This window comes from Lolium perenne, chromosome 1 (assembly GCF_019359855.2).
Source record: "Lolium perenne isolate Kyuss_39 chromosome 1, Kyuss_2.0, whole genome shotgun sequence".
Lineage (NCBI taxonomy): Eukaryota > Viridiplantae > Streptophyta > Magnoliopsida > Poales > Poaceae > Lolium > Lolium perenne.
Window position 1 is genome coordinate 235,813,175 of NC_067244.2, and position 24,140 is coordinate 235,837,314.

At 44.4% G+C, this 24,140-nt stretch overlaps 1 long non-coding RNA gene across 15 annotated transcripts; it reads right to left on the reverse strand.

Moving 5' to 3' along the window:
• Positions 1 to 2,589: 2,589 nt before the first annotated feature.
• LOC127320537 (uncharacterized) lies at positions 2,590 to 10,627 on the reverse strand. Of its 15 annotated transcripts, none has more exons than XR_011750685.1 (13): positions 9,779 to 10,627; positions 9,592 to 9,665; positions 9,161 to 9,226; positions 7,943 to 8,024; positions 7,721 to 7,853; positions 6,652 to 7,631; positions 5,968 to 6,200; positions 5,776 to 5,870; positions 5,614 to 5,653; positions 5,059 to 5,184; positions 4,337 to 4,446; positions 3,666 to 3,707; positions 2,590 to 2,855 (listed from the first exon to the last, which is right to left on the reverse strand). It is a non-coding gene; the product is annotated as an uncharacterized lncRNA (long non-coding RNA). The 15 variants fall into 15 exon arrangements; XR_011750682.1 differs by lacking the exon at positions 3,666 to 3,707 and having other exon boundaries at positions 6,652 to 6,681; positions 6,753 to 7,631; positions 9,779 to 10,623; XR_011750680.1 differs by lacking the exon at positions 3,666 to 3,707 and having other exon boundaries at positions 6,611 to 6,681; positions 6,753 to 7,631; positions 9,779 to 10,623.
• Between the last annotated feature and the right edge of the window lie 13,513 nt (positions 10,628 to 24,140).

Here is a 24,140-nt window from a genome sequence, read left to right on the forward strand (position 1 = left end):
GTTTGTTTCAAATAACCTTGCTAGCCTAAGCCTTGTATCGAGAGGGAATACTTCTCATGCATCCAAAATCCTTGAGCCAACCACTATGCCATTTGTGTCCACCATACCTACCTACTACATGGTATTTCTCCGCCATTCCAAAGTAAATTGCTTGAGTGCTACCTTTAAAATTTTTATCCTTTACCTTTGCAATATATAGCTCATGGGACAAATAGCCTAAAAACTATTGTGGTAATGAATATGTACTTATGCACTTTATCTCTTATTAAGTTGCTTGTTGTGCGATAACCATGTTCCTGGGGACGCCATCAACTACTCTTTGTTGAATATCATGTGAGTTGCTATGCATGTCCATCTTGTCTGAAGTAAGGGAGATTTACCACTAGAATGGTTAGAGCATGCATAATGTTAGAGAAGAACATTGGGCCGCTAACTAAAGCCATGATCCATGGTGGAAGTTTCAGTTTTGGACAAATATCCTCAATCTCATATGAGAAAATTAATAATTGTTGAATGCTTATGCATTAAAGAGGAGTCCATTATCTGTTGTCTATGTTGTCCCGGTATGGATGTCTAAGTTGAGAATAATCAATAGCGAGAAATCCAATGCGAGCTTTCTCCTTAGACCTTTGTACAGGTGGCATAGAGGTACCCCTTTGTGACACTTGGTTAAAACATATGTATTGCAATGATAATCCAGGTAATCCGAGCTAATTAGGACAAGGTGCGGGCACTATTAGTACTAGATGACCCGTTGCGCTATCGCGCAATGACAAAGGCTAACCATAGGGTTTCTTTTATTTTAGTACCGAATTACCGCGTTGTGCTATTGCACAAATAGCATAATTCAATAAGAATTTGAACCATAAGTTTTGGCTTATTTTAATATCAGAGGCTTGGAGCGGAGCTGTACTCTTCTTGCCGATGTCATCACCGTAGTGGTAAAGGGAGGGCATTCGGGTTGGATGGCCATCCAGGTGAGCTACAACATCATCCGAGGTTGGAGTAGAGCTTTTGGATCGAGTAGAATAGTATCCGACGGGGCGTCCCATGGTGAGGTATAATAGCCTCGACGGCCCTTGTACTTTCATTTGGGTAGTGCTCTCGATATCGCTTCCACTTTCCTTTGGGCAATCCAGTTGCTATGACCGAAAAGTGGTTGCGATTTCTTATTTCGTTTTACTTGCACATTTGAGTTTCCAAAACATGTGAAGAAAATTATGGACGTGGCTATGTTGTATCTTTGAATCTACACTACTTTCTCCGAAAGTATCACCATATGTGACTGTGTGCTAAAAAAAGACGTAGAACAAAACACAGCATAAGACGTGTGATATCGCGCAAATGGCAGAATCAAGTCAAAATTTAAACCATAAATTTTATCTTATTTTAGTATTTAGAATTAGCCCGGAATTGAACTACTTTAGTATCTTGCAGACACACCATCCCATTGAGATGATGTAGTAAGATATGACAATTTAGTACGATTCTCGCATTATTTTTCAGCTTTTATGCTTTTGTATAAGCTCCTCCACCATATTATTGATGGACATGTGGCATGATGTCACCAAAAGTTTGCTCATACTTAAATGAACAAAGTACTTAATCATTGGCACTTAATATATTAAAGTAATAAATCATGTAAATACAAAAAATATTTGGATAAAGATATATTTGATACATTTTATTTTGAGGCGAAAATATTGGACTAATGACAATAACTGCGAACAGGTGGTTTTTTTCCTTTTCAATGTAAGATCAATTCTCAAATTGCTCATTTGGGCAGTATTCATACTGGTGAGTGCCTATTTAAAATGTATTGGTGCAGGTGAGTGCCAAAATTGAGACGGAATTAGGTCAGGTATGCCGGAATTGAGACGGAATTAGGACGGGTGTGCCACTTGTGCATATACCAAGGTTGGTCTTGAAATGATTGGGATAATCTGCTCCTTATTTTGCCTTGTCTTGAGAAGATAATTCTAAGTATTGTGTAACAGAGCTAACAAAATTAGTGGTGGTTATTAATCTTGGAGGCACAAGATATAACCAAGAAGGAAATGGGAAAATGTCCCTAACGCCACTTGGGCTACTGGTCCAATTTTCATACCAGATCCATATAAGAAATAGAACTTGAGTTCAAACATCACAATTAAGCGTCGCCTAAAAAGATAATGAAATCTCCTGAGCGGAATGATATAAAATTCTTCATCTTGTATCACCAAACTGCTTCCACTTGATTGACGATCAACCAGATTCAGAGGACAAACGTAGATGATAGAACACTCATGGACGCAACAACTTCATAACTCCCATGTTCTTGAAGTGAATGCTTCAGACAAGTTTAAACAGTATACAGCATTTCGACATTTTTAGGCTTGTGTTTCGGCTTGTGACGTAAACATATGGAATATCAGCATGAAGCACCGGATGCTACCACACTCATGGATTGAGGATGGTGATATGGTCCACCCTTTGAAGCATGTTGTACGGTGAAGGACCGAGCAACATATCCATTGTTTAACAAATGTTAATGTTAATAAGCCGACCATCTAAAAATTATTGCCCTTATCTTTGTGCTACAAACAAGAATACATGGAATGCTCATCTGCTTCATTTTTCATAACTGAGTAAAACAATCATGAACTTCTGCACGATGCTCTTAATACATTTCCTAAACATCAATTACTGAATGATTTGAAGTTATGAAACATCATGATGGTCCTCGCCTCCTCCGGCGGAGACTCGCTGACAGCACCGCCTCCTCAGGCCCGAGTGCCCGACTGCTGCCATCATCCTTGATGATGAGCCCAAGGTAAACCAAGCACAGTGCTGTGTACGACAACCCTTTTATCTGTCTGTAGCAGTCATCAATTCCAACCCAAGATTATTTACTCTAAATTTGTCATGCATGGTACAATCGAAGCAACCGCATGAATGGCCCAAGATTGATTACTACTTTAAAATCCACACCTAGTTCTCCTCTCCCTCCCAAGACTATATCATTACACTCTTTTCCTGCTCACCTGTCACCCATTGAATTGAAGCTAGCTAGCTCTATATAATAATAGAATATGCCATAATATTTGGCCTCCATAATCGAAGTCTCGAGCGCTCTCGACCACAGTATTTGAAATAGCCTCCTCACCTCTAGTTTACTAACTGTAGCATGTGTTTTTCTTCAAACACATCATTATCCTGTGCTAATTTCATATTTGTGATACAAACAATACAAAAATTACACTGTAGGGGAGAGATAAATGGCTAGCAAAAAGAAATGGACAAAACAATAGCTAATGCCACATGATTGGTAAGACACTACCATATTTATCTTAAAATCCTTCTACTCATAATCAATGTACTCAACACTCTGATGCTTAGTTGTAGTGTCGTGGTACCTTCTAACACTCCCAGCCATTATATACGAGAAGGGGCTTTGCCAAAGTTTTAAATAGCCAACAAATGTTTTGGAAGCTGAAATGGAACTAACGAATTATATAGATTGAGTAAAAGTTTACGGCAAATGCTGATACACCGATGGTGTGTGATTACAAGTCAGTTCGAGGGGCTTAAGATGGGACATGCCATGGGTTGTAAATACTGAATACTTTTGACAAACGTCTTCGCTACAATAATCTTCAGAAAAATACAAGTAAAATATATTATACCTATTGGATAAAACACGCCTCTTGCAAATAATACCAACAAATCTAAAAAGGAACAAAACAAATGAAATAGAGTTTTAAGGAATATCAAGGATTTTCCATAATATGTGAAGTTACAGGTTGTGTTTTACTCATTTCACAGGCTCATTGTTATTTTTGTTTTGACTATGCAACATCCTAACATTTTGACCATTGAATTGCAGCTCTTGGGTAGTAACGGATGTTGAAGCTTTAGCCACACAATCTCCTCGCTTATCAATGGTGAATAAATACCAAATGAGACATTTGTTGACTATGGGCGTGCCTCTGAAACTACTTACTTGGTCCATTAGCTTTCTACAAAACTGGAGAAGACCACAAAAGCATTCAAACAAGAAAGGATTAAAAGAATTTTATATATAAGAGTGGAGAAACAGATCATATACCTTCTTTTTCATAGGTTTTCCAAAAAGTTCCCAATAACTAAGGTATTTATTTTATTTCTAAACATGCGCATTAATTTTTAAATGCTAGGAAATGAAGCAGCTCTGTAATGGGGTGTTGACATCAATCTCTAATCAAAACACTAAGTTGCATACACGAAGCTAATCGGAAAAAGATCAATGAGTATAGGACTACATAACACACCGAAGCACCGGAAAATGCAAGATCTCGATAGAAGGAGAAAGCTATACCATGACAGTCCAATGACACACTCATGCATCCGCAATGATGTAAAACCCAGTTCAGTGGCTGGAGTGTAGCTTTGACTTCTTTGATTAGTAAATTTAGAGTTGAGAGGTACCTGGAATGCAAGACGTAAGATGCATTCTAAGAAGAAGAAAAGGCAGGCGCCTAACCGTTATGAGGTCCACGTTGGTCTAGAATGCGGCACATTATCTTAGTGGTAGGCTTACAGATCTTCAGGATATATATTAGACGTGTGCCAATTAGTATAAATGTAATTAGGTAAATTTTTAATAAAAAGGAAATAGGGTAAGTTCATTTAATATCTCCCAGGCAAAGATTCAGTGGTAAAGATGGTATGCATGCCCTAGCTTAAGCCTCATTATATCATTTCGAAATTCCTTGTTATCTGTATTGAACCCCGCAAACTATCACGAACCAGGTGCAACAAAATTTTAGTTTTGACCTAAAATATAAATCAACATTAAACTTCTGAAAATGAAAACCCGGAAAACAAGAAACCAAACACCATTTTCTCGGGAATCAAGTTCAGCATGCCAAATGCACGATAAGAACTAATAATAACCACAAAAAGAAAACCAGACAAGATATATAGATCTTGAACGATTTTATTCAATGAAAAAATATCTAAATGCGGCAGAATATATCAATGTAGCATCTTCTAGGAATGCAGCGTAGCCCAAAAGACTTGTATTGTATTACAACAAACCTCGTGGAAATATATGCACTTTGATTTGGGCAAAGGTAATATAGGGGGCATGACATGGCACCATTGATTCAGCAATCAAGTCCACCATCCCCAAACGATTGGAGTAGCTGAGTATGCAATACTCTTCTACAAAAAAATAGAAGAAGTTAAAACACACCTCTTTTAAACAATACATCAAATGTAGGAACCAAGCAAACAAATTAATTAGCCAAAATTTCAGTCTATGAGGCCATAGCTTGAGAAGAAGAGCTGTCACAGTGGCTCAAACACAAAAACAAGATAGTATTGTAACCATAAGTTGTATCCATGACTGTATTGTAACCATATATGATTGATATTTATTGACTTTAAACCATGAGGCTCATGATAGCTTCCCCGTTTAGCTATGCATAACATAGATTCTAACATATATAGGTCTGGTTCATCTAATACTGTCATAAGTGTATCACATAAGTACATAACACACGGCAGCCAATAAAAGAAACACTCTGGTTTGAACACAGGTACAAATCATGCATAATAATAATGATGTATATAAGTCTCTCAAAAACATACCCACATAATTTCAGAACCTCGCCAAATGTACCCTGCCAGGCTTGGGAATTTTAGAAAAGAATACTATATTAGCCAAGCAAATTTCACCAAGCGTTGGTTCATATTGCATCAGCAGCCCAACGTGTACCATCATCTGCATCACAAGATGTAGTTTACAATTACCTGACACTCCTACAACACCAAATGCTGTCTGATGTCCGACAATGCAAGAATCCCCTGCCACCCAAACCCAAACATTAAAGGTCTTAACTCAGCATCTACAAGGCAGCCAAGTAACATAAAAACGTCAGCACATATAATTTATAGCAGAACGGTAAATTTGAATCATATGAGGCAGCTTATATCGTAAATAACCTGTCAAGTCGGTGAAAGAAGATATCAATGGTAGTAATTAAATCCAACTAAGGTATAAAATACTTCTTTCTTTCAGTCAGGCCTGGAGTAGTAGCTTCTTCCACCTAGAGTAATTTTCATTTGATTTCTGCTATTGTGCTTGTTTTTGGCAAGCTTCTATAACATATAGTCGTATACCAAATTAAATCCTCCATTTCGAGCGCACCATCTTGTATTAGCTTTGCATGACTCACCTGCATGGCTACACAATTACTGTTAATTGGTTTCATGGGCTGGTATGTTGGACACCATAACAAACAACAACATGGCTAGCAAACATGTAGTAATATGAAAACATTTCATTTGGATTTTCTCATCTCATGCTCTTTAAACATCTACGTGATACGACAACCTTCTCTAATAGGAACGTAATCTGAAGCAACTGTGACATAGTGTAAAATGTCCATAATAAACTATAGTGTGCATATATATTATTCTGCAGTGACACATAACAACATATATATTATTCGGTTGGCATATAACAAATCACGAGAGCATGCTGTTTAACTTCACCGTATGGGGTAAGTTGGTTAAATTACGACAAAACCATGTTAGTTGGAGAAACAATCATACAAAAACATTGAATGAAACAAACATGCAAAACCTGGAAAGGAAAGGCGATGGAAATCAGAAGAAACCACTTGCTTTTGATCAGGAGACATACATCTTGTGCTCCTAAACACAAAGCGAACATCACGGTTTTTGACAATTTGGTCGCTTTTATCATGACTTTGAACATGTCCTACCATGAACAATTTGGTCACATTTATCCTTGTGATCCACAACGCATCGTGTGATGGCCCCTCCTTCTCGACGTGATGTTGTTCCTTCTCCCACCCGAGGTTGCCTCGTCATTTCAAATCAAAGTTATTAACAGGTAAAGTTAAATGGATCATGAATGGCATTTATAGAGCCCGCAGCCAACAAGAATACAACATACCAAGAAAATAAACAAGATGTCTGCAGAAACACCCGCCTAGAATCAACTCAGCTTCTAGGATTTATAGATAGAGTTGTAAAGAAGTACCACTTAAATGGAATCAACAAGAAATGCATCACAGAATATTAGGAAAAAGAGGGATGCAAATATCAATAAGCATCTAATATAGGATTTACTTTAAATCTAGCATACAGATTTTATGCTTCAATTCAGCAAAAGGAAACTTTTTATCCTCGTCGTCTGAGAATTCCCATGAATTAGATAAAATCATTGTAAGAGGATGGCTGGAAGGGAGAGGTACACCTCTCTGGCGAGGCGCTCAGCTGGATGCCAAGGATGACGACGACTGCCTCCGCACAGGTCGTGCCATCCCTTCTCTGCTTGTGGACATTTCCCCTAGGAAGATTTGATCCTCGAGGCTGCAGTGGCTTGAGCGAGAGCGGAGGGCCGCCTCAGAAAGCCTGATGTTGTGGATGAGGAAGTTAGCGGCACCTCCATCTCCCACCCACCTCACGAGCAGGTTGAGGGGCCATCCTGGGCACTTGGGGCACTGCACCTCGTCGAACTGGGCGCTGCAACCATGACTCGAGAGTAGACTACCTAGGAGTTGCGAAGCACCAGACAATTGCAATCAACAGAAACCAACAAAGCTTGTCACAAGCCAGAAGAAGATAAACCTTTTGTCCTGCAGACAGCGCAGAAGGTAACATGAGCATGACAGTGAAACTATATAAGAATCTACACGGAAGAGATTTTGAAAGAATATGGGATCACCATATCAACGAAGCGATCAACCCCGTTGAGCTCTTTCATGGTCATCTCAATAGGATCCGCATAGACATGGGTTGGAAGGGCATCCGGCCCCGTGGGGATATAGGCAGTCAGAGGAGTAAACTGGCCTCCAAGGCTGCAGCAAGGAATGCACAACCTTACATACCAAGTAGACAGAGCGAAGACCCTAGAACATAAGGAACAACACGAGGCTCAAAAATCTACCTTGCACGGAAGGAATTGACATCAGGTATATCCTTGTCAATGTACCAGCGACAGGCAGAGCTACCACTTAACCATGTAACACCTGCAGCAAAACAAATCCAAAAAAAGTAAGCACGAAACATGTACCGAATGAAACCATCTCATGAATGCAAAAGAAGGAAGCAAGTAGATGGATAATATACATGAAGAAATGCTTTGCATATCACTGAAAACACAAGGAGCATAAAGAATTGACAATTGTATTTACTATTGTAGAACCAAACAACCGCACAAGAAAAACCACCGGAAAAAAGAACACGGTTTTTACCCATGAAAATAAATGTAGGAACAAAATTCTGGTACTGTATTCATAAAAGCGATATAAGGGTTTGAGAGATATACCAATTTCCTAAAATGAAAAATTATAAGCCCAGAAATAGCCTGAAGGGAGGAGCAAAAACAGGCTATGGTGGAGCAAAAACCGAAGAGGAAAATCAGCTCATAAGACCTTCTCACATGGACAAAGATGTGAAGCACAAGTAAAAACTTATCCCGGTGTACCCTAAATGCCACATATAGATGGTGTTCCTGGCATGCGGCTTACAGTTTACAAATCCATGTTATTATTTTATTTTTTTCGTGACATCCATGCAGCTACGACATCACTATTTTTAGGAATTATTACATTCTAGAGCCCCAACAATGCATCAGGGTACGCCTGCCATAAGATCAGCACAAGAGGCTGCTAACAAACACAACAGAAAATCCAGGATAATTATCTCATCACTTATTACATTTGGTCCAATACAATCAGCATTTACAGAACCTACACATAACGAACCGACGCCATAAGACGTGAGCGCAAAAATGCCAATCAAAGGCCGGCTGCCCACCAAGAGGTCCGGAACTTACAGAAGTAAGACGCATAGTATTTCTCTCCAGGGTACTCATTCTATGAGCTGCACACGCTGAACTTCTATACGCTAACATGCAGTCACCTCACACAGGTAAAACAAGGCCGGCAGAGCACATCGTTCTGAAGGGTCTCTAAAATCGGAATAACAACGGACACAAGGGTGCACATCCTGTCGAGATTCGCAATATAACATGAAAAAATATAACAATTAAATAAAGATAAACAACAAACGGGCATATTCCGCAGGATAAAGAGAAAGGTAAGTACACGAATTAGGGAACATGAGTTGAGCATACAAAGTTTACAGGCAAATAGAAACCAACCTTGACAGGAGTAGACAGCACAGCACAGTCACACCTGATTCTTGTGAAATCCTCAGAAACCAGGACCTGCACATATACGGACGGCCGATTTTTAGGCTACCGAGACAACCTGATCAATCGACTGCATATATCTTCTTCTTAAATCATGTATCCACGGTAAATACAACTGTACTGCTAAGTAGTACTCTCAGTGATCTATACAAAGTGTCTTGAATTTAGTTTCGTCTTAGGCTAAAGTACGAAGTGCAGAGCAATACATATTTCCCTTGTTTTTTAGATAAAAAGGAAAAAAAAAAAGCATATTAGGCCAGCCATGCCGTTTGGCATGTGAGCAAGAACCGGGTGACAGTTAAGTGGTTGGTACTCCAAACGTATTCTCGCCAAATTCCTATACAGGAGAATCTACACACTAAATGGGGCAAAGGAAGCACCTTTTTTTTCTCTCAGCGCAGAAGAGGCAGCCCCCAATAATCTTCAGAAGCAGTCAGCGGCTGGACCAAAGAACCTACATATACCCAAAAAACGAAGGAACCAAAACGAAATCAGCAGGAAGGCATTTTGTCGAACATGCAAGGCGCAAGTAGGGAAACTGTAAACAGCACATGAGAAAACGCATACCAAGCCAACCGACCAGAACGCGCAGATCGACAAGATCGAGAAAGAAACGTCGCTTGAAGGTTGATCTACACAGATTGCAGAGCAGATGAAACACGAGCACGCCGCCGGTCGCCCTCCATCACTGCGCCTCCCTCCTGCGGGCCGGCCGCACCTGCTCCGCCCCGGACACCCGCTCCTCCTCTCCTCCTCCAAATATTAGCAGAAAACAGAAATTAAATCACAGTAAGAACTGAGGAAAGAAACTCCAGCGAGTCTAACCTGGAGTTGAATCAGGCTTTGCCAAGACCATCCCTTGCCGCCTGCCCATTGTTCATCCACTGAAGATGACGAGAGCAGGGAGAGATGGTCTCGCCTCCGGTCGTCGCTGCCACAGATCCGCCCCGCGCCGGCCCGTCTCCGGCCGCCCCCGTCGCCTCCGGTCGTCGCCGCCGCGGATCCGCCCCGCTCTGGCCCGTCTGCGGCCGTGCCGATCGCCTCCGGCCGTCGCCACCGCGTCTCCGGCCGCGCCGCCCGTCTCCGGCCTCGCTCGGCGCATCTGGTCGCCGCCGCCTGCCCAGCTTGCTGCCGCTCCGTTCCATTCCGACGGAGGTCGTCGATTGGGATGAAGAGAGGAGGCGGCTGATTGGGGGAGGAGAGGAGGCGGCTGATTCGGGGGAGGAGAGGAGGTGGGGATTGGGAAGGAGGAGAGCGAGGCGACGGATTGGTGTCTAGGTTTTCACCACGCGCGAAGAAGGAAGGTGACGCAGACCGGCGCCTGTGCCTGCCTCCGACCGCTGGACCCCGCACGTATTTGGCCCTACATGTCATGGACTCTCTTGGAAGCTGAACAAGTGGAAAAAGAACGACTGGATCTAATGGCTGGAGTGAAATGTGGGATGAGAATTTACTGTGGCTAGGTGAACGAGCGACCAGGATTGATGTGCCCCTCCCAGATGGCTTGCATGGGCGGGTAGTCTAGGATCATTTATAGAAGAAATACTATGCATGAGGCTTACAACTTGTAAGATATAATTTACATGATACATATGCTTTATTACTACCGTTGACAAAATTGTTTCTTGTTTTCAAAACCAAAGCTCTAGCACAAATATAGCAATCAATGCTTCCCTCTGCGAAGGGCCTTTCTTTTACTTTTATGTTGAGTCAGTTCACCTATTTCTCTCCACCTCAAGAAGCAAACACTTGTGTGAACTGTGCATTGATTCCTACATACTTGCATATTGCACTTGTTATATTACTTTGCATTGACAACTATCCATGAGATATACATGTTATAAGTTGAAAGCAACCGCTGAAACTTAATCTTCCTTTGTGTTGCTTCAATACCTCTACTTTGAATTATTGCTTTATGAGTTAACTCTTATGCAATACTTATTGATGCTTGTCTTGAAAGTACTATTCATGAAAAGTCTTTGCTATACGATTCATTTGTTTACTCATGTCATTACCATTGTTTTGATCACTGCATTCATTACATATGCTTACAATAGTATGATCAAGGTTATGATGGCATGTCACTCCAGAAATTATCTTTGTTATCGTTTACCTGCACAGGACGAGCAGAAACTAAGCTTGGGGATGCTGATACGTCTCCGACGTATCGATAATTTCTTATGTTCCATGCCACATTATTGACGATATCTACATGTTTTATGCATACTTTATGTCATATTTATGCATTTTCCGGCACTAACCTATTAACGAGATGCCGAAGAGCCAGTTGCTGTTTTCTGCTGTTTTTGGTTTCAGAAATCCTAGTAAGGAAATATTCTCGGAATTGGACGAAATCAACGCCCAGGGGCCTATTTTTCCACGAAGCTTCCAGAAGACCGAAGAGGAGACGAATTGGGGCCACGGGGCGCCGCCCTACTGTGTGGCCCCCCTGTCAGGCCTCTGACTCCGCCCTTCCGCCTACTTAAGGTCTTCGTCGCGAAACCCCCAGTACTGAGAGCCACGACACGGAAAACCTTCCAGAGACGCCGCCGCCAATCCCATCTCGAGGGATTCAGGAGATCGCCTCCGGCACCCTGCCGGAGTGGGGAATCATCTCCCGGAGGACTCTTCACCGCCATGGTCGCCTCCGGAGTGATGAGTGAGTAGTTCACCCCTGGACTATGGGTCCATAGCAGTAGCTAGATGGTCGTATTCTCCTAATTGTGCTTCATTGTCGGGTCTTGTGAGCTGCCTAACATGATCAAGATCATCTATCTGTAATGCTATTTGTTGTGTTTGTTGGGATGCGATGGATAGAGAATACTATGTTATGTTGATTATCAATTATTACCTATGTGTTTTTTATGATCTTGCATGCTCTCCGTTATTAGTAGAGGCTCTGGCCAAGTTTTTGCTAGTAACTCCAAGAGGGAGTATTTATGCTCGATAGTGGTTTCATGCCTCCATTAAATCTGGGACAGTGACAGAAAGTTCTAAGGTTGTGGATGTGCTGTTGCCACTAGGGATAAAACATCGATGCTATGTCCGAGGATGTAGTTGTTGATTACATTACGCACCATACTTAATGCGATTGTCTGTTGTTTGCAACCTAATACTGGAAGGGGTTCGGATGATAACCTGAAGGTGGACTTTTTAGGCATAGATGCATGCTGGATAGCGGTCTATGTACTTTGTCGTAATGCCCAATTAAATCTCACTATACTCATCATATCATGTATGTGCATTGTCATGCCCTCTCTATTTGTCAATTGCCCAACTATAATTTGTTCACCCAACATGCTATTTATCTTATGGGAGAGACACCTCTAGTGAACTGTGGACCCCGGTCCATTCTTTTAATCGAATACAATCTACTGCAATACTTGTTCTACTGTTTTCTGCAAACAATCATCATCCACACTATACATCTAATCCTTTGTTACAGCAGGCCGGTGAGATTGACAACCTCACTGTTTCATTGGGGCAAAGTACTTTGGTTGTGTTGTGCAGGTTCCACGTTGGCGCTGGAATCCCTGGTGTTGCGCCGCACTACATCTCGCCGCCATCAACCTTCAACGTGCTTCTTGGCTCCTACTGGTTCGATAAACCTTGGTTTCTTACTGAGGGAAAACTTGCCGCTGAACGCATCACACCTTCCTCTTGGGGTTCCCAACGGACGCGTGCTGTACGCGTATCAGCCGCCACCACTGCTTTTCCAATCTTCATCAGATCTCACAATGGTGAAGAAGAAGAATCCTGCCGCCGCCGCCAGTTCCACCAGCGGAGGCGCCGCCGCCAAGTCCTCCTCTTCTCTTCCGAAGGGGAGCGCTTCGAACGCTCCTCCCCCAGCTCCGGCGCCGCCAGCGCCGTCGAGTTCAATGGTCAAGCCCGGAGATTGGGTAGCATCAACCGTCACCAAGCGTGACGAGAAGAGATCCCGAAGCCTGGGATTAATATCTTCTGACGAGGGAAACGTGATCTTTCCAGGTGCAATTTCTCGGCCTGATCCCCCTGCTGGCTTTACCGTGATGTTCTTATCTTTCCTATATCGAGGCCTTTCGCTTCCCACTCATGAATTCCTGCACCATCTCTTGCGAACGTATGAAATTCAACTATGGAAACTTACCCCCAACTCAATCCTCCACGTTGATGTGTTCATCACCCTTTGCGAGGCGTTTCTGGGTATCGAACCTCATTTCGGGCTGTGGAAAAAGATCTTCTATGTGAAGAGATACAGCAGCAGTAATGGATACTTTGTCACCGGAGGAGTTGGGTTTGTGGCTCGTTCGGAGGTCAATTACTTCAATTTCCCAATGAGAGAATCCGTGCAAGGGTGGAGGCTGAAATGGTTTTACATCAAGGATTCCCTGTCACCCGAATCTCAGCTTCCTTGCTTTGCCGATGTCTCCGAAGCCAAACCCAAGAATTCCTGGAAGAATATTCTCTCACCCGACGAAAGAGTAACAGCCGAGGAACTATTTGCCAAATTCCTTCGAATCAAAGAGGCCGACGGCCAAACTATGATCGGCACAGAGGTGGCAGCGGTGTTCTTGAAACGCCGAGTCCAACCAGTCATGGCCAGAGTTCACCCGATGTGGTGGTACTCAGGTCCAAAGGACGAAACCAGGATTAATGCTGCCGATCTGTCGGAAAAGGAGTTGCTTGACGAAGTCCGTCGCCTTACTTCCTTTAGCCAGGAAGATTCGATTCCTCTGATTTCTTCTTATGCTCCCCTTGACGCTGACCATCCACCATCAAAGGTATTTTTCTTTCTTCACGTTCCCATTACGCTGCTTTTACTTAGCCGACATAATTACCATTGTTCTTACTTGTTATTTTCTTTGACAGATCCCCATAGCTTCTGGAAATATGCATGATTCGCCAGATGATACTTCTGAGGGGAGAGGCTCCTCAATCCCCGTAGATTTTCACACTGTCGAGCACACAGGCCCAGAAGACGAATATAATGGTCCGATAGATTTTAAAGTTGCTCACACCGACCTTCCTTCCTCAGCCGATGATGCTCATGACGCAGATGGATCAGTGCGTAATGACGACGCTGATCATGATGCCTTTGTTGATGCAGCTGCGGAGGAGGCCAGGTCTTCACCTGCGAAGAGATCAACCGGCGGCTTTGCCGATGAAGATGATCTCTTCGACATGTAAGCAGTTTCTTTTTCTAAGTTACATTTTGCCCTTTTATTTCTCATACTCCTTTTATAACCATTGTTAATCATTCATCTTTGCAGCGACGAAGGCTTTATCGAGCCTCCGTCTAAAAAAGCCAAATCTGACGCTGCCCCGCCGGTCGTAGTGGCTTCCGAAGCTTCGGCTCCTAAGGCAGTCCCTGTGGCTCAAGCATCGACAGCTTCTTCCCTTTCCAAGGGAAAAGATGTTCCTCCAAGTGCTGCTGCCGTGATTCTTCCTTCTGTAAGTCCTTTTCTGATTGTGATGCAAATTTCTTGGAGCGTGCTTCATTTAACAATTTTTGGTAAATCATCCTTCTTTCTTAAGGACCTGCGAGGCGTTATTTCCTCTTTGGAGGCCTTCGCCTCCCAATTCACTTCTCTGGAAGCCGACAAGGCTCGGCTACAAGAGGAAGTCAAATCTTCCTCCTCGAAATTGGATGGCGCAGTCAAGATAGCTGCTGAGGCTCGCCAAGAGGTCGACTCTTTGAAGGAGGAACTGGTCAAGCTGAAGGAGAAGCTGAAGGAGGAGGAAGCATCCAGGCTGGTGGCTGAAGCTCGGGCAGCCGAAAAGGACGAACTCCTTCGCCAGTCTTCCTTGGCTTTACTTGGTAATCTTTTTTGTACACCTCTGTCGATTGATGCACTTATGGATTCGATCCTTTTGCCAATGTATATTTTCTTCTTTCGTTCCCCTGCAGAAGCGGCGAACATCCCTGCTGATGCCCTGGACAGAGTTCCAAACAATTCTCGGGCAAATGCTATGTCAATGATTCTTGCCTCTCACCAGCTTACGCGGGAGCTTCTTGTAAAGGGAAAGGGTGCCCTGGCACGGATGCACTTGATGATTTTTCCCAAGGCCAAGCAGGACAAGACCCTGGGGCAGCTGATCGATGCCTTCGCGGTTGACACCAAGGAGGTTATCGAGGTATTCAAGCGTACATCGCGCACTTATGGTGCCATCCTTGCATTTCAGCTTATGATGGGTTACGGCTTTAAGGGTGATATCGAAGAGATGACTAAGGAGCTGCCGAAAGAGCAAGACGGGCAGCTTGTTGACTTGAGCGCCTTTAAAGCGTCTGCCCTTACTTGTGCTCGCCAGCTTCTTGAACTGGTTTCATCAAGGAAGTCGTCGGCTGGACCCAGTTTATCGACTCAGACCCAAGCCCCTTGATTTTTGTAACAAACTTATGCTCGAGCTGATGTGAAACATTGTTCTGCGGCAAAACTTATGCTTGTAATAAACTCCGTGCTAGCAATGTTGTTAGCACACTTTTGTTATGATATTTCTTCTTGTATTTCTCCCGATGGGAGTTACTTTGGATGCTCAGCTGTACCATATCCATCATCCTTTGTAACGGTGTTTCCTGCAGGTCTTTCCAGTGCCCTCGTTTGTCGACGACTCTTCGAGTGCTCTTCCTCAAGGTGATCGGATCCAGCGTATGAAGGATCGGATTACGCAGATGGAAAAGGACCTGCGCAGCACTTATGCCTTAGCTGCTATTGTCAATAAGAAGAGCGAGATTGCAGCCGACGTGGAGCGGTACGCTCTTACTGAGCTGCATAAAGCTACCGAGAGTTTGAACTGTAAGTTTCCTGATTCCTTTGCCCTTTTGTCAACAACGCCTTGTCTGATTCTTTATTGATTCCTTTGCCAGTCATAGCTTTGAACCGTGCGGAAGAGAACAAGCGGATACACGAGCGAGTGCATGCTTTAACCCAGCTATCCTCATCCGAAGAGCTTTTCTGGCGGGAACACTCGAAGGCTTCGGCTGTCGCGAAATTTCAGGATCGGGTCCAACAGGTCCATCAATTCTTTGACAAGTGCTACAAAGCTATGAGGGTGGTTTGGAAGACGATGTTCCCTTTAAACGCAATTCCCCCTACGCTTTTGACTTTGATGTTTGAGTTTGGAAATGCCAAGAAGATTCGGGACTTAGTGCGAGCTCAAGTTTTTGCAGGGGCCAAGTGTACGCTTGCCCTTGTGCTTGCTTGTTATCCCTCAGCAAATTTGCTGTCTATTGGCAACGCAACTGGCAATTTGGAAGCACTGTATCCGAAGGTATTATTGCCCGCCAATATAATTTTCGACAGGCTTGAGGAGGAGTCAAGGGTACCTGAAGAAAGGGAAACTCCGCAAGGGTGATATCAGGGTGTAAAGTTGTTTTTGTAAAATGAATTGCTTTGGCTAGTCCATCCAAGTGTTAGGATTGTTAAGCCGAAACTTTTTATTTGGTAAATACATGAATATGTACTTTTACCATGTTGATGCCGTTGGCAAATTTTTGAAGGAGCAAATCTTAATTGCCCGTTAGATGTATGTATACTAGTTGGTCAGCAAATCATTATGAGTGATCAGCTCGTGTTGCAGGTTTTGCTAAACCTGTTGTATGCGCAACTTTGCTTTCAACCGATTGTAAGTTTCTACAGTCACTCCCGAATATTTCGGGTGCAATGATTCTGCCGATGAGCCCGTTGTTCTTTGATATTTCCATAAGTAAAATATCGAACGTGGGTTGTGTTTATATTTTCCAAACTCTTGCTTTGTACGGTACTCATAGAGGCATCTGAAGCAGAGGGAATGACTAATGTCCTTGTTTTTTTTGCAGCACCCATCGAGGCTTTTCCCTTGGGGCGCGATCTTCTGCCGCGCGTTTCGTTGTACCGTTGCTTGTAAGCAAGGTTCACGGTGGCGCGGTCATAGATGCTTTAGATTACTGCAATGCTGAATAAGGAATCGAGGCTTAAGTTCTCATTAATAGGGTAAATACGAAACTAGAGGGCGAAAAAGGGAGGCCCTGTGTAAAGTAAAGGGAAAAAAATTAAAGGCTAAGGAAGCGCTTAATCAAGGAAGGGGTTCTTCTCATCTTTAACAGCATCTTCTGACTTCTTCGCCATGCTAGTGGTCGCTGCAGCGTTGTTGATTTCGCCAGGGGTCTGGGCAGTGATTGCCAGCGTCTTGCTGTTTCCTGTGCCTTCTATGCCGTCCTCTGCCGAAGCTTTTGTTGCCGAAGCTTTTGCTGCTGAGGCTTCAAGAGCAAGGTTGGCTGGCTTCTTCTTGGTTTCCCTGTCATGTTTTTCCTCCTTGATTTCTCGTATCGTCAGCTTGGGTGGAGGGTCGACAATTTCTCGTTGCGGCCCAAACTTTGCAGCAATCCTTTGAAAGTCGCGATCACAATTGTCCGAGCGTGAGAAACTTCCATAGACTGTGATGTTCGTCCCGTTGTTCCCAGGCATTTTCAGCTTGAGGTATGCATAGTGCGGCACAGCCATGAACTTGGCATAAGCTGGTCTCACGAGTATGGTGTGATACTGTGATTCCCAGTTCACTACCTCAAACTCGATTTTCTCCTTCCTGAAATTGTCGGTTTTGCCGAAGACGACGTTCAGGTACGCTTTGCCAAGGGAGTACGATGGTGAAGTAGGGAGGATCCCATGGAAGCGGGTGTCTGATTCTTCCAGCATTCTCATGGTGATCCCCATACTTTGGATTGTGTCAAGGAATATCAGGTTGAGTCCACTTCCTCCGTCCATGAAGACTTTGCTCATCTTGAACCCTCCTATCTGTGCTTCGACCACTAGGGCAGCGTGTCCTGGTTTTGGTATAGTCATCGGGTGATCCGCTCGGCTGAACGTGATGTTCTGAGACGACCACTCGACATACTCAGGGATGTTCGCCATGATGCTTTCTGCCAGGTTGATTTCTCGGGTGAGCTTCTTCATTTCTCTCCTTGAAACGCCTGTCCTGTGGATCATACTCATCTGCCCACGTGGTGGTGGAAATGCCTCATTGGGTTGATAAGGTTGAGCTTGCTGGACCTGATGTTGCGGTGGGGGTGGTGGTGGTGGTGGTAGCTGTTGCTGGCCTGCCTGCTGGATGAGTTTATGCATATCGATGAACTGCCGACAGTCCCTGAGCAGGTGGCTAGACTTTATTTTACCATCCTTGGAATCGGTATATGAATGCAGGTAGCAGGGGGCGTTGATCTACTCAGCGTAGGGTAGTTCGGGGGTTCTCTGTTGTCGTAGTTTATAGTTGCCACGGTTCCCAGAGTTGTTCCGATTACCGTCCTGTCGATCATCTCGCCTGTCATCCTACCGATCATCCTGCCGATCAGAGTAGCCTGCAGCACCAAGTTGTTGTCATCGTAGCTGCGGTTCTTCCTTCTCTTGTTGCGATCCCTTCGACCACCCGAATCATGCTTCGGTTGGTCATCTTCTTCGTCGTCGCTGCGCTGTCGTGGCTTTCGAACGTTGTCTTCGCCATCGGCCCAGCTGTTGGCGATTTCCATTAACTTGGTTATGGTTTTCGGCTTTTTGCGTCCAAGTTCTTCTATATAGCTTTCACGTCGGATGCCATCGCTGAAGGCGTCGATTGCTCTGTCGACAGATACGTCTTCCGCGGCGTTCAGGAGCTTGGTGAATCTCCCGATGTATGCGCGCATCGACTCCTTCTGCTTTTGCTGACAATGCCGTAACTCTTCAATCCCGACGGGCCTTTTGTAGGTTGCTTGGAAGTTGGCGACGAAGGCTTCTACTAGGTCGTCCCATGACTTGATGGAACCCTTCGGCAGACCTCTTAGCCAGGCTCGCGCCGAGTCCTTTAGGTAAAGCTGCAGGCACTGCATTGCTGCTATCTGGTTCCCTTTTTGCAGAATCACTGTCTGCAGATAATCCTCTATCCAGGATCTCGGCTCCTGCTGCCCATCGTACTTGGCGGCGTCGGTAGGGGTGGGTTTGAACTTCTTGGGTGGCATCGCCTCCCGAATTGTGTAGCTTAAACAATCGGCTCCCCTAAGCTCGCCGTCGTTCTCTTGGGTCTCATCCGAAGAATCGCTGTCGAGTTCCTCTCTGGCGGCGCGTTGCCGCCTTGCTTTGTCGATCCTACTCTGTGTAATTTCATCCCGAGCGTCTCTTGCGTGGTGCTTTGAGCCGCTGGCCAGCAACGTGGTCTTTTCCCTCCGTGGAACTAGATTATCTCCTAATATCGCGAGACTTTCTAAGGCACCACGGTGAGCCTGAGCCATGGATCCTTCAGGACGCTGGTTAATGAGGTATGCTGCAAGGTTGGCCGTTGCTCCCGCAACGGTTTTTGGCCGTGGCATGCCCGCGGTGTCCGTAGTCATAAAGGACTTCGTCAAGTTTGACGTTATCTCCCTTGCATCATCTTCCGAAAGCCTGGAAATTCTTGATCGATGTTTGCCTCCTCCGTGGGTACTTCGAGAGGCACTTCCCTGCGAGCCCCTTCGTCGCTCGCTGGATCGGTCTGCCGCAGATAGGCATCTCTCGAGGGTGGCTTGCTCCTTAGATAGGCGCTCCCGATTTTTCTCCAATATGGAGCGGTAAGCATTGAGAGTGCCAACCGTGGTTCCCGCTGGAAGTGGTGTGTTGTTAAGCACGGCTGCCCTGGCTGCTGCCCACTCCTCCTCTACGATGGTGTGGTCACTATTGTTGTTGCTGGCGCTGATCTCAAAACTAGCTCGCCTGCTGGAACGGGGGGTGTGATCTCCATCTCCCCTGTTAGCAACATAAACTTGGAGGGGCGCCACTCTTCGGGTGTCTCCTTGGGTGATGTTGTCGATGTTGTCCTCTCCCGACGAATAGTGGGCATTGCTGATGAACGGCGTGTCGCTCGACCCTAGCCCGTGCCTGGTGTCGCAGTTCATGCAGTAGTACGAGGTTAGCTCCGAGGATGCGGGATCATCGGATCCGACCGACATGGAGGATGTTGAACGGGGGGTCGAAGCCGCGGGCGAACTCGACGGGCTTGTCAGGCCAGCCGAAAGGTCGAGTGACGATGATGTGCTTGGACTCGTCGACCTGGAGATGGGAGATTCCAGCAACCGAAGAATTCCTTCTGAGTTGACGTTGTAGTGGATGCTCCCGAAGGCCATCTCCAGGTTGCCTTGTAGACCGGAGAAAGTCGAGCGAGATGAATCGCTATGTGGGGTGAACTCGTAGGAGCCGAAACGAATCGGGCTTCCCAGACGAGGCAATGACGGTGTTCATGAAGCTGCCGATGACATGATGGGTTCAGCCGATGTCCGATCTTGTGCCGACAGGGTTCCCACAGACGGCGCCAATTGTCGAGGGTACTCCTCGTCAATGCCCTCCGATAGGGGCTTAGGGTTGATGGAATCCTGCAAGCTGACACGAGACATCGGTTCACAGACAAGCGAGGAGAGCGATTTACCCAGGTTCGGGGCCCTCGATGAGGTAAAACCCTTACGTCCTGCCTGTCTGTTCTTGATTATGATGATAATGGGTTACAATGGGGTGCCGAATAGTTCGGCTGAGATCTCGTCGAGATGGCTAATCGCTAAGGTGACCTAGCTCTAAGCTTTTGCAGGCTAAGATTGCTAAGATTGATCGTGTCCCTCGGCAGCCCCTCTCCTGGTCTTTATATAGGAGGCCAGGTCTCAAGAGGTCTAACCGAATACAACTAGGTTTACAATAGTTTTAGATCCAATCTTTCCTTGTTCGACCGCTTCCTTGTCTTGCCCGTCAAGGAACCTTCTGGTGCACCGTCCTAGTGGCCCGCCTTGCTTCCGAGTGTCTTCATGGGCCTCCAACTAGATGGTACAGGATAGGGCAACATCGGTTACCCGAAGGGTAGTGCCCACGTCAACACACTTCTGATAAGTAATGTATTTTGCCATCCTACTAACATATCTCATAAAAAAATATGTAGTGATTACTAGAATAATCCACATACACTATAAGCATTGCTACGGAAGATCTAATCTTATCGTAGTCAACTCTTTGAACTTTGTCGTAAACAACTTTTCGACAAGTCGAGCTTCTTCAAGGATATTTCATCCAAGTCCATCAATTTTATAGATCCATTTACTTTCAAAAAGTATTCATCTATCTTGGATTTCATGGCGTATAGCCATTTTAACGGAGTCAGGGCCCATCATAACTTCTTTGTTTGTAGTTGGTTTATCATTGTTCAAAATCAATCCTTTGTCCACAAATCTTTATCACAAAGTAAACCATACCTACAAGGTTCAATATTTTCTTCGATCTCCATGGCTAAAACACTTTGTAGTCATGGGAGCCATGATCGTCGTGGCCGCTTCCGGAACCAATTCTGATGCTGCGCTACTCTGATCATTATGCTCAGGTTCATAAACCTTATCAAATTCTATTGTCCTCCCACTCAAATACTTCGCTAGAAACAATTTCTTGGAAATAAATAAGAAACATTGACAAACACTTTTGTCTTTGTCTCGTGGGAAGAATTCCCAATCAAATCTCTGGGATAACCAACAAAGACATTCATCCGATTTTGGTTGTAAACTTATTTACTTATGCTATGTATACCAAAATTTAAGAAAGGACTATCAGGGTTCATACCCATGCCATAACTCGTATGGTGTCATTTCAACGGATCATGATGATGCTCTATTCAGTGTAAAAGAGGTAGTCACTAAAGCATAATCCACAAAAATATAATGGCGTCATAATATTTTATCTCATCATTAATCCAACAAGGATTGGATACATCTCTCGGATACTATATCATCATTATGATACTCCAAGAAATGTGAGTTGTAGAACAATTTCATAAATCTCTTAGATTTTCGCTAAAACTCGTAATTCAAATATTTCCACCATGATCCAATCATAGATATTTGACTTTTCTATTACGATGATTTCCACTTCATGCTGAAATTTATTTGAATCTATTCAAATGTTTCAAACTTCTTCCTTATCGAATATATCCACATATATATACTCAATTCATTGTTGGAAGTTTTCATGAAGTAGAAAAATCTCCCGCACACAACTATGCCCAGTGAACCACATACATCATTATGTATGTTTTCACTAAGTTAGTTGCCCGTTCAACTCTAGGCCTATGAACGGTATTTTAGTCATTCTTTTTTAGAAAAGATTTGCAAGCGCCAAACGATTCAAAAATCAAATGACTCCAAAAATCCATTTGCATGGAGTTCCTGTAGGATAACGTTGCATAGAAAACAAAAAATTTCCTACCGCGAACACGCAATCCAAGCCAAGATGCAATCTAGAAGACGGTAGCAACGAGGGGTTTATCGAGTCTCACCCTTGAAGAGATTCCAAAGCCTACAAGAGGAGGCTCTTGTTGCTGCGGTAGACGTTCACTTGCCGCTTGCAAAAGCGCGTAGAAGATCTTGATCACGATCGGTTCCGGTGCCACGAACGGGCAGCACCTCCGTACTCGGTCACACGTTCGGTTGTTGATGAAGACGACGTCCACCTCCCCGTTCCAGCGGGCAGCGGAAGTAGTAGTTCCTCTTGAATCCGACAGCACGACGGCGTGGTGTCGGTGGTGGTGGAGAAGTCCGGCGGAGCTTCGCTAAGCGTGCGGGAAGTGGAGGAGCGGGGCAGCTAGGGTTTGGGGAGAGGGGGGCGCCGGCCACTATGGGGTGCGGCCACCTTGGTGGTGTTTGAGGTGGCCGGCCCCCTCCCCCTGTTGGCCCTCTTTATATAGGTGGAACCCCAAGAGTTGGTCTCCAAGTCTTCGAATAAGACCCGAACCAAAAACCTTCCATATGGAGGGGAAACCTAGCCAAGCTAGGACTCCCACTAGAGGTGGGAGTTCCACCTCCCATATGGGGGGGTGGCCGGCCCCCTAAGGGGGAGTCCACTTGGGACTCCTCCCCCACTAGGGTTGGCCGGCCATGGAGGTGGAGTCCCATGTGGACTCCACCTTCCTTGGTGGTTTCTTCCGGACTTTTCTAGAACCTTCTAGAACCTTCCATAGAACCTTCCGCGTCAATTTAATTCACATAAAATGACATCCTATATATGAATCTTATTCTCCGGACCATTCCGGAACTCCTCGTGATGTCCGGGATCTCATCCGGGACTCCGAACAAATATTCGAACTCCATTCCATATTCAAGTACTACCATTTCAACATCCAACTTTAAGTGTGTCACCCTACGGTTCGTGAGCTATGCAGACATGGTTGAGTACTCACTCCGACCAATAACCAATAGCGGGATCTGGAGATCCATAATGGCTCCCACATATTCAACGATGACTTTAGTGATCGAATGAACCATTCACATACAATACCAATTCCCTTTGTCACGCGATATTTTACTTGTCCGAGGTTTGATCTTCGGTATCACTCTATACCTTGTTCAACCTCGTCTCCTGACAAGTACTCTTTACTCGTACCATGGTATGTGGTCTCTTATGAACTCATTCATATGCTTGCAAGACATTAGACGACATTCCACCGAGAGGGCCCAGAGTATATCTATCTGTCATCGGGATGGACAAATCCCACTGTTGATCCATATGCCTCAACTCATACTTTCCGGATACTTAATCCCACCTTTATAGCCACCCATTTACGCAGTGGTGTTTGGTGTAATCAAAGTACCTTTCCGGTATAAGTGATTTACATGATCTCATGGTCATAAGGACTAGGTAACTATGTATCGAAAGCTTATAGCAAATAACTTAATGACGAGATCTTATGCTACGCTTAATTGGGTGTGTCCATTACATCATTCATACAATGACATAACCTTGTTATTAATAACATCCAATGTTCATGATTATGAAACTAATCATCCATTAATCAACAAGCTAGTTTAAGAGGCATACTAGGGACTTCTTGTTGTCTACATATCACACATGTACTAATGTTTCGGTTAATACAATTATAGCATGATATATAAAAATTTATCATAAACATAAAGATATAAATAATAACCACTTTATTATTGCCTCTAGGGCAT